Genomic DNA, 15,779 nt, shown 5'->3' on the forward strand with positions numbered 1-15,779 from the left:
AGTCTGCTAAAACAAAAGGACAGAAGAGCAGAGGGGTTAAATAATGATGGGCTAGCCAAAATGGCCTAATACTGAAGAGAAATACAGTTATATAACATATAAACTGCAATAGAATCTGTCAATAAATCAAGTCAGAGATGACTGTGGACTGAATCATTGTAGGGACTGTGTGGATGAAGAAAAGTTGATGATTGGTAGAAGGCAGAATAAACAAGATCTAATGGCTTATGTGGGGTGTTAGTAGTTCCATTAACTGAGATATGGAGGAAATATAAGAAAGCTTTGGGTACATTGGGTTTCAGGTGCCCATGTAATGTCTAGATGGTAATATAGGTAATATTATACATGGGTTCTGAGCTTAGAAGAGGATCTGGATCAGGAATAGAAATATGGACATCAGTAGGGTACATATTTAAGCCATGTGAATGGATGACCCTAGCCAGAGAGAGTGTGTAAAATGTTACAGTGATAGAAAGGTAGAGGTTGAAACTTTGGAGAGCACCTATATTTAAGGAGTTGTCAGGAAAAAAGCCCATAAAATATACTGAGAAGGAACAGGAAGAAAGCTGGCAGGAGAATCATGTGTGTGGTACCTGGAAGCCAAGGAAGTAGAATATTTGAAGTTAAGAATGATTAACTATTAATTCCAAGAGAGTGGTCATATGAGATATATAAAGTATCTACTAGATTTGGCAATTGGAGATTACTACTAAATTTGGTGGATGTGCGTGCTTCTTTTTAGAGTGTGATTCTCAGGCAGGGCTGCACATCAGAATTACATAGGAACTTTATCAAACCAGAGAGGTAGCAGAGCGCTATATCACGTGGAGTCTTGCAGACCATGTTAATATTTTGCATTTTACTCAGGGTGGGCTGAGAAGATATTGTAGGGTTTTGTGCAGAGGAATGATGAATATGACTTACGATTTTAAAAAGATCTCTCTGGCTGCCCTGTAGAATATATATTCAGAAGAGGGGTTTATGTTGGAAGCAGGAAAACAATTAGGGAGCTATTGCAACTGTCTAGATGAGAGAATGGTAATAGTGGAAGTGATGAATTAAAGTTAGAAGTTAAAATTCTGGTTATATTTTGTTCCATCAAAATACCCATTTTCTAGTTTTTTTTCTCATTCAGTGAAAGGCATCATCTATATTTTCCCAACACAATATATGTTGTTTGTATTTGTGTGTGTGTATATCTAAATGTACCTGTAAGTCTCTTTGTCTTGTAAAGGAGCAGTAGATGGCATTGTACTTATGAATACAAGTATATTTATTCCTATTGGAAAAGGAAAACTTTCTCCTCATTTCCATCCTCCTCCACATGCATTCTGTTTTTGATGGCTCAAATCATGAATTCTCTGTCTTTTCCTAATGTATCCTAACCTGTGCCTGTCTGCATGCCCTATGTGAGTTCCCTAAGTCATACAAGCATGACATCTCCACAGAGAACTTACCTCTATGACACTTATCAGATGCTTCAAATATATCTTTATATATGGCCTGTCATACTTCTGACTAGGCCCCTATGTCTACAGTGGTATGCCAGATGTGTACCATGGATGTGGTGAATATTGCATCAAGCATCTGGCTACATGGTATTTAGATTCTGGTATTAAGTTAGTAGGATACTTCCCTGCTCCACATACACACCAACATATACTTCAATTTTCTCAGCTGTATAACTTATTTTCTCATTAATAAGAAGTTTTAAAACTTAGGAATGGGACAAGGAGATAAAGTGGGGCAAGTCCTTGTGAATGTCAGAAACTCTGAGGTAGCTGATATGACCATGTTCCACTCTCCTCTATAAGGAAGGCCAGCATGCTGCAGGTGACAACAGTGCAGAGGATTGCTTTCAGTTCTGGGAGCAGTTTATTTTCAGAACTGACATCCTACCCGATACTAAATATAGCCAATCTCTTCCTTTCAAACAAGAGTTTCTTTTCTGTTAAACTTCAATACAGCTCTTAGCTCTGTATTGCAAGGTCTCCCCCAACCATCCTACCTTCATGAACTTTATTCTTGTTATACTCTCTCTCCCCAGCCACCTACTTTCCTCTCCCTGGCCTCTTTGGTTTCTCCTCCTTCTGACGTTCTTCTCTTTTCTATTCGTCTTCTCTGCTTTCTTGGAGTCTTTCACTATCTCCCTCTGGCACTTTCCTCTTCATGCCCCCAACTTTTAAAAGGGAATCCCTTAGGAACACTCTCTCCAACAAGTTAAGAAAATGCAGATGCCCAAAGGCTAAAAATAAGATGTTTTGTTTGCTTATTTTAAAATCTTCCCAGGCTGGAGACAGATCTCCTTATATGCCAACAGGTTGACATGTAATATTAATGATGTCCTTGCATTTATTGAGCATTTACAGTGTATTGTTTCAGGAATTTTATATACATATTCTCACAAAAATCCTCTAAGGAAGGTGCTAAAATAACTCACATTTTAGAATGGGGCAGCTGAGGCCAAGAGAGGTAAAGGTATGTTTTAGGCAAAACAGCAAATATATAGCGTAATGAGATTTGAACCCAAGCAGTTTAACTCCAGAGCCCATACCCTCAACTCCCATGCCACACTACTTCTCTACATTAGGGTTAATGTCTATTGTATGCCTTCTAAATAAAGAGGGAGTAGTTACAGGGGAAGGAAGATTGAAGATTGGGAAGCATCTAAAATAGCTCTGAGCTGATAAAGAAGATTAACTTTGGTTTTAATAAAGTAAAATGTGAAGAAATTTAAAGACATTGGGGTAAAAGATTAAACTGGGATGTGTTCACTTTTACTTTTTACTGCAAGTTTTGAATTAGAATTCTGAGATTTAGGCACTAGTAATCTCATTGCTCTCCATTTAGACTATGTGAGTTCACCAGGACTCAAACAATTTTTACATTTTTTGTAGATATATTGCAAATTCTGCACTGTTATAGGGGCAAATGGTAGAGTGGTTATATTGATACAATGGATTACTACTCAACAAATGACTAATTTTTTCCACTGCTGTTACCCAACAGCCTGCAGGGTGTGTGTGTGTGTGTGTGCGCACGCGTGTGTGTGTATGCACACAAAATTATTTTTGCAATTATGTATATATCTATTTGTAACAAACTTCCAGAGCAAATTCTCTATTTAAAATACACACACACAGACACACACACACAAGTTCAATATACAAAAGTAGTTGTATATCTATGTACTAGCCATGAACAACCTGAAAATGCAATTAAGAAAAAGAATAGTCTTTTCAACAAATGGTGCTGGAACAACTGAATAGCCACATGCAAAATATTGAAGTTGGACTCCTACTTCAAATCATATGCTGTACAAAAAATTAACTCAAAATCATAGACATAAATGCATGAGCCAAAACTACAAAACTCTTAGAATAAAACATAGGAGTAAATATTTGTGACCTTCGATTAGGCAAAGTATTCCTAGATGCAACAAGAAAAGCACAAGTGACAAAAGAAGTAATAGATAAATTACGTTTCTTCAAAATCAAAACCTTTTTTTCCTGCCAAAAATATAATCAATAATGTGAAAATGCAGCCCACAGAATAGGAGAAAATGTTTGCCAGTCATATATCTGATAAGGAATTTGTATCCACAATAGATAAAGATCTTCAACTCAACAACAAAAACAAAGAACCAAATCGAAAAATGGGCAAAGGATTTGAATAGACATCTCTTCAAAGACACACAAATGGCCAATATGTGCATGAAAACATGCTCAATAACATCAGTCATTAGGTGAATGCAAAGCAGAAACAAAATTAGATACAACCTAACACCCACTAGAATGGCCAAAATCAAAACAACAGACAATCACACGTGGTAGTGAGGATGTGAAGAAACTGGAAGCCTCATACATTGCTGGTGAGATTGTAAATCTCCCAGCACTTTGTGAGTAGTGCAGCCACTTTGGAAGACAGTTTGGAATTTTCTTGAAATGTTAAACATGAAGTTATCATATGATCTAGTAATTCCATCCCTAGATACATAACCAAAAAAGTTGAAAACATGTGTCTATACAAAAACATGTATATGAATGTTCAATAGGATTATTAAGACTAATTGTTGAAAGATTGTTCAGCAGGACTGGCTAAACAAAACCTGACCTATCCATACAATGGAATATTTTCTAGATTCAAAAAGAATGAATCACTGATACATCCTACAATATGAATGAACCTTGAAAACATCACAATAAATGAAAGAAGCCAGACACAAAAGGTCACATATTATAATATTCAATTTATGTGAAATATCCAGAAAATGCAAATCCATAAGGAAAAGTCAATTTGTGGTTTCAGGGGCTGAGGGAAAGGAGAAATTGCGAGTGACTTCTAATTGGTACAGGTTTCTTTTTGGGTTGATGAAAATATTATGGTATTAGATAGTGGTGATAGTTGCACAATGTTGATAATATACTAAAAACTATTAAATTGTGCACATTACATGGGTGACTTATTGCATGTGAATTACATTTCCATAAAACTGTTTTTTAAAGAATACAGTTGGGAGACTGTTTAGTCCTCATGCAAACAGACTCCTGTTATATTTGACTCTTCTCTTTTCCAGAAGTACCAGTTTCTAACTAATAAACATTTAGATTGTTTTCAGACTTTTGGTATTACAAAAATGCTGCAATAAATATGTTTTACATGTATTTTGGATATTTGTGCTAATGTATCTATAGCACAAATTTCTAAAGTAAAAATGCTGGGACAAATACATGTTTTGAAATTTTGATTAATATTGCCAAATTGCTTACCAAAAAGCTTACGCCAATTTACTCCAGGACTTTAGGAGAATGCTCATTTCTCACACTCTCGGCAACCAAGTATATTATCAAATTTCTCAACCTTTTTCTATCTGAGAAGTAAAAACTGATATCTTGAGTTTTAAAAAATTTGAGTGAGATTCAATACTTTTAAATATAAATATTGGCTATTTATATGTTTCATTTTGAGAACTATTTTCTTGTTCTTTGTCCATTTTTTCTATTGAATTTTTCTTATTATGGATCTGTAACAACTTAATAGATACATTTAAATATCAATAGTAATATATAAACATCAAGGCATTAAACCTCTAGCATAAACATTACTTTCTTATCACTTTGCCATTGGTCTTTTTAATTAACTTATAATACTCCATGCTTTGCAAATGTTTTAAATTGTTATGCAGTCAAACTCATAGATCATCTTTTCCATATGGAATTATAGCATCTAGGTTTTTTGCCTTATCTCCTCGTGCTTTTTTTTTTCCGTCGCCCAGGCTGGAGTGCAGTGGCGCGATCTCGGCTCACAGCAAGCTCCGCCTCCCGGGTTCACACCATTCTCCTGCCTCAGCCTCCCGAGGAGCTGGGACCACAGGCGCCACCACCACGCCCTGCTAGTTTTTTGTATTTTTAGTAGAAACGGGGTTTCACCGTGTTAGCCAGGGTGGTCTCGATCTCCTGACCTCGTGATCCGCCCGCCTCGGCCTCCCAAAGTGCTGGGATTACAGGCGTGAGCCACTGCGCCAGTCCTGGCAATTGTATTTTTAATTTAAAAAATCGATATAGTAAACATTTGTCATATTTATGTCTGACCAACATATCATGTATAGCCTTTCTATATTTGGAAAAAATTCTTACATTATAGTATTTACCTCTTAAGTGTAGAAGTCAAAACTCAAACTTCTGTGTTGAAACTACAATGCAGGAATATGACTTATGTTCGCCCTCACACTTTCCACCTTTTCTGTTTCCATGTTAACTGGTTTGTTATTCATTTAATATTTAATATTATTTATTAATTTAATATTTAATTTAACATTTAATATTACGCTCCTTCATTCATGACCATTAACCTCAAGTGAGCTTTTAGAGCTTGGCAATGCTGTGACATTTTTATAACCCACTAGCTGTCTATTTTATACCATCTACTCTCTCCTTAAACCTCCCATATCGAGTACTCCATTCTCACTCTTAACTGATGACATTGTTTTACAAGCTACCCTTGTTGATATTACCATTGATCTCCATATTGCTAAATTCAAAGGTTAATTATCAGTCTACATCTTACTTAACCTGTTGGTATCATTTACATGGTTGATTATTCTCTCCTTCTTGAAGCACTTTCTTTACTTGACTTTCAGGTAGCCTCTTCATACTTCTCCTATCTCACTATTTATTTCATCTCAATTTCCTCTGGTGATATTTGTAAATTCTTTTTTTAAAATGATTTCAACTTTTAGGTTCAGAGGGTATATGTGCAGGTTTGTTACATGAGTATATTGTGTGATGCTGAGGTTTGGGGTACAACTGATCCCGTCACCCAGGTAATGAGCATAGTACCCAATAGTTAGTTTTTCAACCCTTGCACTCCTCCCTTCCCTGCGCTGTAGTCTGTAGTGCCTATTGTTGCCATCTTTATGTTCGTGTGTACCCAATGTTTAGCTTCCACTTATAAGTGAGAACATATAGTATTTTGTTTTCTGTTCCTGCATTAGTTCGCTTGGGATAATGGCCTCTAGCTGCATCCATGTTGCTGCAAAGGACATGATTTCACTCTTTTTTATGACTGTGTAGTATTCTACGGTGTATATGTATTTTGGTGATAGTTTAATTCCCAACTGTAAAATACTGAAGTAATGTAAGACTCAATCCTTGGTCCTCTTCTCTTCTTTATCTACATTCATTCCTTAGCTGGCCTCATGCAGTCTCATGACTTTAAATGCCTTCTATATAGAGAGAACTCTCAAATTAATATCTATAGACTCGATGCCTCCCCTGAACTCCAGAAAAATGTATCCCACTGGGTATTCAAAATCTCCAATTGAATGTTTAATATACATCTCCTAGTTAACATGTCCAAAACTATAGCTCTTCATTCTCCAACAAAAATTAACTGATTCTCCTATAATTTTCTCCATTATAATAAATAGTACCTTAGTTATTCTAGTTCCCCAGGAAAAAATCTTGGAGTCATTCTGTCCTTCTCTTATATTCCAAATTCAATCCATCAGGAAATACTGTCCATATTTTAAAAAATATATCCAGAGTCTGACCATATATTCCCATCCCCACTGCTAATACCCTGATCCAAGCCACAATCATCACATTCCTATATCATTGTAATAGCCTGCTAACTGATGTCCCTGCTTTTACCCTTGCCACCTCTAGCCTATTATCTATATAGCTACTAGAGTTATACTGTTAAAGGGTAAGTAAATTATCACAGTCTTTTCCTCATAATTCTACAATGGCTTTTCATACATCTCATAGTGAAAGCCAAAACACAATAGTCTACAAGGTCCTATATAATTTGGCCTATTCTTATTGCCCTCACCTAAATTTCTATCATTCTTTCTCACACAGCCCACTGAAGCCAAACTGGTGTCCTTGCTATTAGTCAAAACTCCCAGATACTTCCACCTCAAATCTTTTTTATTTTGTGTTCCTTTTGCTCAGAATATTTTTTCTCTTGCTCTTGATTCACCTCATCACTTCCTTTGATTCCTAGTTCAAATGTTACTTTATCAGAGAGGCCTTCTCTTACCACCCTATCTATAATACATACATGCATACACAGACACACTTACACACACCCCGTCGCTTGCTGTCTCCCTTACTCTGCTTGCCATTACTACCTGAATTATATGTTTATTTCCTTATAATCTCTAGCCTCTGACTGGAATATAAGCTCTTTAAGGACAGGGAATGTCTATTTTACTCACTGCTGTATTCCCAGTGCCTAAAAGAATAACCAACACATAGTTACCACTCATTAGATATTTGTTTAGTTTTAGACAAGCCCAAGTGGATTATATTGCTTATAGCTAAGAACTCTGATTACTTTCTTTTTTGTAAAAGCTTATTTTTATTTTATGGATCCAAGGTATTTAATGATGTATTGGGCATTGTGTGACTGAGTGTGAAAAATTTTTCTCTAAATCCTATTTATCCATATTTGTAGTTCACTTCTGTTTTCTCCACATACTGTTTCTTTAAACATTAGTTATTGTGTTGGTTGAGTCTGGTGGCTCTAATGTTTTTGGTTTTCACTCAGTTTGATGATTCTCAGTTGCCTGTTTATATTTACATATGAAGACCTGGATTAAAAAGTGTTTTTAGCTGGAATTCATATTTTCTGTACATGTGAAAAATCCTTGTTCCCTTGACAATTAATGCAGAATCTGATTGCCATATCTCTGGTTTATTGTACATGGGAAGAGAGAAAAGCCAGTATTTCCCCTTCATGGTGAATGGTTAGCTTGTCTTCTGATTCCATGTAGGAGTCAGACATTCCATGAGGTATTGCCCTGTTCTTTGGCCCTGATTTCCAATATGATAGCCTTCAGTGTCACAATTATTCCTTTAGAAGTCTTCATCCTGGAGCAAACATCACTGATAGAGGAAGCATTCATGTAACTATTCCTCATTTCTTTAATGAAATATACCACGTATCATCCTATTGTCAACTCCCTTTCTCTCCTTACTACCTCTGACCTTGGGGTTATTCCAGGTTTCTACTGGCAAAATTTCTCTTTTGTAAGTCTTCTCTTTTGCCTGCTTGGCAGTGTCACTCCCTAAACTCTATTCTTGGTAATTACGTAACTGTGAGAAAATGCTTTTTGATACAACCTACTTCTGGGCAAACATACTTTTCCCCATATTCATATGATTAACCAAGATTTCATCATTAAACTACTTTAAACATGGTTTATAAATGGCAATTGTTTTCATTGATACTATCTTTATAGCCAAGTGTTTACTATCTTGTTAAGCATGGCCACCAATCTTATATTTAACATACACACATCTCTGGTACTTACCAGCAGCAGGAATAGTTCCTTTCTAGCATGTCACTTGAACCATACTAAAAGAATAGGATGGCAAATGTAATTCTCATCCTTTCTCCCTTTCTGGAGCAGTGCTATCCAGCATGTATTCCACATACCAGTTCCAAAACTGTTACCAGTCCCTTATGAGATAAGTATAATAAGTATATAAATCATGAAAGTATATAGTTATACTGATCAAGTATACAAATGGTAAGTATTTAGAAATTTTTAGAGCATTTCACATTGCTGGTTTATCCAAGTGCATAATTTTCTATTTTACAAAAGTCCATGGCCGATTGGAAATTTAAAAAAAAAAAAAAGTTCCTTCACCACAAAGAGTTGAGAAGCACTGCTTTAGAGTGTCTCAATAATGCTTTTGGTCAGGTGGCATAGTTTCCCTTCTTGTATTACCTTTGTCTTCCTCAGAGCTGGCCTTAAAGCCAAGGGACCTGGCTGCCTTCCAGGCAGTCATTTCCGCATAGTTTAATAGCTATAGCCAGTGAACTGAAAGTGCATTTCCTGCCACCATACTGTACAATTATTACTAATGTAATAGGAGAATGCACTTCTGGTTTTGGCACTGATATTTGGGATACTGCATCAGGGCTGGTAGCTTAAAAGAGTGGGCAATATTTTGGAGTATGTATTAATGGAGATAGAACCACTAGGAATACTTCCTGTTAAAATATGCTATATTTGATCCATTTAGAGATAATTTAATAAGATGATACTTTAAATGAAAATAGGAAAATCTCTTCTTATGTGGGGCCATGAACCTTTGCTCAAGGAAGTTTTAAGGAGGTGGGTCTTAGTTCATTTTAAGAAATACGTTTCTAACTACTGATGGAATAGTTTTATTAGGTAAATGCTCAAAGACTGATTTACAAACTATCATTGGTTCTCTAATAATGAATCCTGCAGTTAGTTGAAAATTAGATTAAGCTCTAGGGTCCCTTCCAAAGCAGAATTATATAATTAGGTGCTGAAGTAGATTTAGGCATCAAAGGAAGGAAAATTAACTTTGAATCAGGAGTCATTAAGTGTGACGTCCTGTGATTCTCCTTTAATTTAGAGAAAAATTCTGCAATACTTCAGGAAGGATGTAATACTGAGGTCATTTGAAGGCTGAAAGTTTACTTGGAGTTGTACGTGGTCCCAGATCCACAGTTTGGAGCCAAGAGGAGACAATAAAAGATTTAAAGAAAGTCCTTCCAGAATGTGCAGTTATTAATGTCCGAGAACTTACAACTTAACGACTCAAACACAACCAAGATAAAGGAAAGAGTGAAAAGGAACTGGTCACTATTGAAACAATCTTAAGACTTGACATAAACAAAATGTTTTCTCCCCTTTACATTCATAAATAGAGGGTTAACAGCTATTTAGGTTACTGTTGAAGATTTAAATCTTGGAGAATAGAAAATTTAATTGAGGGCAAGATGATTTTCTAATTGTTTACAAGGTCTTTTTATTGCCTTTTGTTCATTAAAATGAAAAAATTGTATTAACAATATTAGAAAGCTAATATGTTGCTAATGAGGTTCTCCTCTACTGGAATAATTTCTAAAAATCAAATAAATAGGAAAAAATTAATGTTAAATTCGCTACAGTATCTGAATCAATTTATTTCTGCAAATTATTTCTGACCAAATGTCTCAGAAACAAATCAATGTAAAAGATTATTAATAATTACTTGCTTACAGGTATAAAAGAAAGTAACATGAAACTTTTTAAAGAAAAGAGAAGAATTTTCTTATGAGCCAATTCATACTGCTGCAAATATCTTGGATCCAAGACCAAAAGGTAGAAATGTAAATAATGATAGCACTGCTGCTGCTGCCCTAGATTGAATTACAAAACAAGCAGCACATTTAGAAATTTATGCTGGAAAAATCCTTTCAAATGTGTCTGAATACAGAGCAGTTACAGTGTTTGTGCAGTCATGCAGTTTGGACTTGTGCCAAGTGTAACGCTCTTATTCCTGGTCCCACCCTTCTGATGAGGAATCTGAAGGCCAGGTTACAATTCAAGGTCTCTATGGCTAGCTCAAGCTCCTACCCAGTGTTTCTGAGCTTTTATCCCTACTAAGTTTGCTCATGAAAATAACAATATTAATAACTAATGTATATTTGGTGCTTACTATATGCTAAGCATTATGCAAGGTAAATTATATATTTTATTTTAAGTTTCACAATAAACCTATGAGGTAAATACGTTTATGTTCAGATGGGGAATTTGATTCTGTATGAGGTTAAAGAAATTGCTCTAGGTCACATCATTATATCTGTTCCATTATAAATCTGTTGAGAAATCAGTAGTTTTTCTGCATGTCAAAGATGATTTTTGTTTGGAAGACAAGGCCAGGTATCTTAGAACAATAAGGTCTCCCAAGCCTCAATATCTAGCTGCTGCCCTCACAGGTGACTTCCCTCAACACAAGATTTTGTCTCTTATTCTTGCTAGTTGCTTTCAGCCACACCTCTAAGAAGTTGTCAGTAGCTCTCAATAGCTGCTCTTCATGATGATCCTTGTATCAGTCCCAGCCTTATGGGCTCCTCAATAGTGATATAACTTAATATTACAACAGGGTCTCTGATGCACCCTTAAATGACAGAAACAATTAAGAAATAAATCAAAGATCTTTACCCCTGCTTCAAGGAAAGAGTCTATGGAACATCAACTAGCTGACCCCCTCTAGTTGCCTATTTTTAATTTAAACAAAATTTGGGGAATGAAAGTTGGTCTGGGATAAGTTTCTCAAACTTGAAGAAAGATGGTTTTCTCTAGAGCAATTCCTTGCATAGGAGCTCTATTCTCCCTAAGGAACATTTGAATGGTGGGAAAATGAGACTAGGAACTGAAAGATGCTTCTATGTTCCTTAGACATGAGTTCAGATATTATTGGAAGTTAGTAAAGAGGCTTTGCACTCTGTAGCTTAACATCCTATTCTTCCTCAATTCTAAGTATTCCTAAAATACAATTTGAATCAGACACACACCAGAAAGAGCCCCTGAAGCCCAATCCAATGAACTGGGGGAGCATGAAAAATCTAAGCATTACCTGGAAAATCTGCTACAAAACAATACACAGGTAAAGTGGCCCCAGGCCAAACAAAGGAGTTTGCTAAGAGTGGTGCAGCAGGTTTCTGTTGAAGAGTTTGTTTCCTTCCAGTAATGCTCTACATAATGTGAGCAATGGTTGTGTGAGGCTGTGGTTCTGTCTCTCTGACTTTAGTGTCCTGGGTCTGCATTCATGTTGTATTTTTTTCCTTCTGTTTTTGTGACTAATTTTCTCTGTGGGACTAGTATTTTTCTGTACAGCATGACACTGAAAGAAACACTTTAAACTGCGTTTGCCAGGAAAAGTCACTTCCCATTTGGAATCCTAAGTGAAACCGACACCACACTTTAAGATTCTAGGATTGTTGCAGGGAAATGTCACCCAATAGCTCCAGGAAGCAGGAGCCCTATTGTTGCTGTTTAACCACTTCTTTCCCATTTTGGTGGCAAGTTGCCTCCTTACACACAAACTGCCTCAGAAGATCCTGAGGAGATCACGGTGTCTGTCTGTCCTTGCAAGAGCATGCATTATGGTAGGACATTGCCTTCATTCTGTTCCTTTTTCTCCAAGACTCTTGCTTATTCTCACCATTTGGCTCGACTTCCTACTGTAGGATTACCTCAGAATCCACACAAAACCCACAGGGTTTTAGAACTGCCTTGAATTACATGTTTTCCCAAACATCCACCCAGTTCATAGGTGGCCTCACCTCTGAAGTCTCAGAGTTGCAAGATGCCTTGAGTCTTAGACTGTCTTCCGTCTTCTTTCTCCCTTCTGCACCCCCTCTGGCCAAAGTTGCCCAGCCACACTAAATTGCATTCCTTGCAGTGTTGCATGCTTCCTTTGGGCAGCCTGACTTTTATGAATAGATGAGGATAAAACTGGGATATGAAAATACATTTATCTCTTTTTTTTTCATATAAAAGCAGGAGTTGGTAATGTTTTATTCTTAAAGACTTCATGTTTGGAACTTAAAATAAGCAGTATATTCATTAAATATATTAAATTCATTAAATATACAGGTAGTCTTTAAATTTTTTGTCTACAAAATGTTATTAAAGAAATATTCTAACAATCTTAAAATAACTTTGGGAGGCACGGGGAAGGACAAAGGGCCTGAATTTTTATGTCGCAGTCTCTGATCAGTGCTTTTAGTCCAATCCAGTCAAGTAAGTAAAGGTTCATAGAAAAAATTGTTTTATAAAATCATAGTGATGAAAAAAACATTCTAGCCTAGGATCATGTCATCCAAGAAAAATACAGAGAAAACAGCTTGTAAAAAAGAAGGTAATATAATCAAATTATACTCCTCATAAAACTCTACACTTAATAACAGGAATACATAATATACATAATATAAAAATAATTCTTACCATTTATTCCACACCTATCATTCCCCAGGCACTGTACACTGTACAATCAGCCTAGGATCATCTCATCCAAGAAAAATACTGAGAAAACAGCTTGTAAAAATTTATTTATTTATTTTTGAGACGGAGTCTCACTCTTTCGCCCAGGCTAGATTGCAATGGCACGATCTCGGCTCACTGCAACCTCTGCTTCCCGGGTTCAAGCCATTCTCCTGCCTCAGCCTCCCAAGTAACTAGGACCACAGCCATGTGCCACCACACCTGGCTAATTTTTGTATTTTTAGTAGAGATGGGGTTTCACCATGTTGGCCAGGCTGGTCTCAAACTCCTGACCTCATGATCTGCCCGCCTTGGCCTCTGAAAGTGCTAGGATTACAGGCGTGAGCCACTGTGCCCAGCCTACAATCATGATTTCTAATTCTTAGCTACTTTTTTAAGTTTCGTGTCTTTTTAAAGAGAAGAAAGTGAACTTTATTAAAGCTGAATGACTCACTCAAGGCCATATAGCTGGTAGATGGCAGAAGTGGGGTTTGAATCTGTTTTTCTTCCATACCACACACCAATTACTGTATAGAAAAATAGCTGAATTGCTCTTATTATTTTAGACAAATTTCATTTTTAAAACCCCACATGTGGTTTATTATTCTGTTATGGAAATGACTAACTTGCATATTAATAAAAAAGACAATCCCTGTGTTCTTATCATGAGTTTAGAAAAAAAAGTGTTATCACAGATAACAATAAGCTATTCTTGTTCCTAGTTCCAGTGATTTTGAACCTATTTCTCAGAACAAGAAGCCCTCTGATTCAAATATGAAACAGAGTATTCTATTTCATCACAAACACAAAGATCTGAAACCCCATTTTTGAGCCATCTCTGTATACAATAAGAATCCAGCCTGCATTTGTCAATGATAGAGAGTACAGTAAATAAGAAGTCCCTGAAGAGGTCAGAGTGTTGACAAAATTCAACATGATGGTGGAGTCCACACAAACACAGGAAACAAAGCTGGCCCTTACATACAGCCGCCTGTCCTTGCAATGACTTCGTTTTAAGTCAACGTCTCTTCATGCCGCACATATTCCCCAAAGTCTGCCTGATGAAATACCACAATCTGCAGTCTTGTGTAGATTTTGCTGCCACCCCAAAATGCAAAGGGATGTCTGCCATGGAGTACACCACCACGCTCTGGTACTGAGAAGTATTTTCAGTGGTTCGACCCAGACCACATTTCAACACATGGTTCCCACACAGGAACGACTGCTCTGCACCAGGCTTTATCCACACTTTATACTTGGCATAAGGTGCAAGGTAATCCAGGGCTGTGACGTGCAACCAAAACTTGTGGGTCTTAGTGACTTTTCCAAAGCAGGACCCCAGCGACACCAGCTTGTCCCCAGAGATATTAGCGGCCAACTTCATAATCTTTTCACTCACATAGTACACCCGGTCGTTGTGCAGATGGAAACAGTAGGTGCCATCGGGCTGGTCCACCAGCAGCTGAAGATTCTCCCCGATGTATTTCGCGATCTTCTCAAACATGACACGGGTCTCTTCTTCAGTCAAAGGCCGCATTTTCTCCCTGGGTTGGAACAACGGATCCTCCTATCTCTTAATATAATATAAATATATAAATGGAATTATTTAAAATTGTCCGTTTATGTCTAGCTTCTTAGCATAATGTTTTCAAGGTTCATTCATGTTGATGTATCATGATTTTATTCCTTTTTTATTTTTCAAGTTATCAACACTTATTTACATACTTGATAAATTTGTTGGAATTTTTAATTGTTTTATGTTCCAGGAGGAGTATATTTGCCTCATTTCAGGAACTATGTGTACATTCGTTTTTTGAGGATTATTTGGTGTTTAAAATTTACCCCCCAAAATATACTGAATTGCACAAAAAGAAAAGTTCTTGATAACTTTCTGGTTTGCTCAAAGACTCTCAGGTCTTTACATTTCTAAGGCATTTTTATACGTAGATTTTACCCTCACAGTGTTACTAAGAAAGCAGGTGCTGCCATCCCTATTTCAAACATAAAGAAACTGTGACCCAGGAAGAACAAGTAACATGCCCAGGTTGTCCACGTATCTCCATGCTTTATCTGGTATTAAGTCCAGGGGCCCTTATTCAGCATCATTTATACCTCTAGTCTAACAGAAGCTCTTGGAGGAGGGACACTTGGCATGACCATGTGCACATCCCCAGAACTAATTCAGAGTACTGCCATGGGGAGCCAATTCCCCTAGATCTGTGACACACTGGTTAGGCTTGCTGTGTCTCAGGACATGTCTGTGATTTTATTAAGGATTTTTGCATCGAGGTTCATCAGGGATATTGGCCTGAAGTTTTCTTTTTTTGTTGTATCTCTGCCAGGTTTTGGTTATCAGCATGATACTGGCCTCATAAAATGAGTTGGGGAGGAGTCCCTCCTTTTCAATTGTTTGGAATAGTTTCAGAAGAAAATGGTACCAGCTCCTCTTTGTACCTCTGGTAGAATTCAGCTGTAAATCCAA

General features: G+C 36.8%; 1 protein-coding gene and 1 pseudogene across 2 annotated transcripts in view; both read right to left on the minus strand.

Annotated features, from left to right (window-relative positions):
* SPRY3 (sprouty homolog 3 (Drosophila)) overlaps nucleotides 1–15,779 on the minus strand; it is a 112,644-nt gene that overhangs the window by 15,964 nt on the left and 80,901 nt on the right. The gene's annotated exons all lie outside the window — the stretch shown is intronic.
* Nucleotides 13,695–14,864, minus strand: LOC105541770 (annotated as a pseudogene). Its single transcript, XR_001006380.1, has one exon. The product of XR_001006380.1 is annotated as a 60S ribosome subunit biogenesis protein NIP7 homolog pseudogene (transcript).

The sequence above is a fragment of the Mandrillus leucophaeus genome, unplaced genomic scaffold (assembly GCF_000951045.1).
Source record: "Mandrillus leucophaeus isolate KB7577 unplaced genomic scaffold, Mleu.le_1.0 Scaffold2445, whole genome shotgun sequence".
NCBI classification, from domain to species: Eukaryota; Metazoa; Chordata; class Mammalia; order Primates; family Cercopithecidae; genus Mandrillus; species Mandrillus leucophaeus.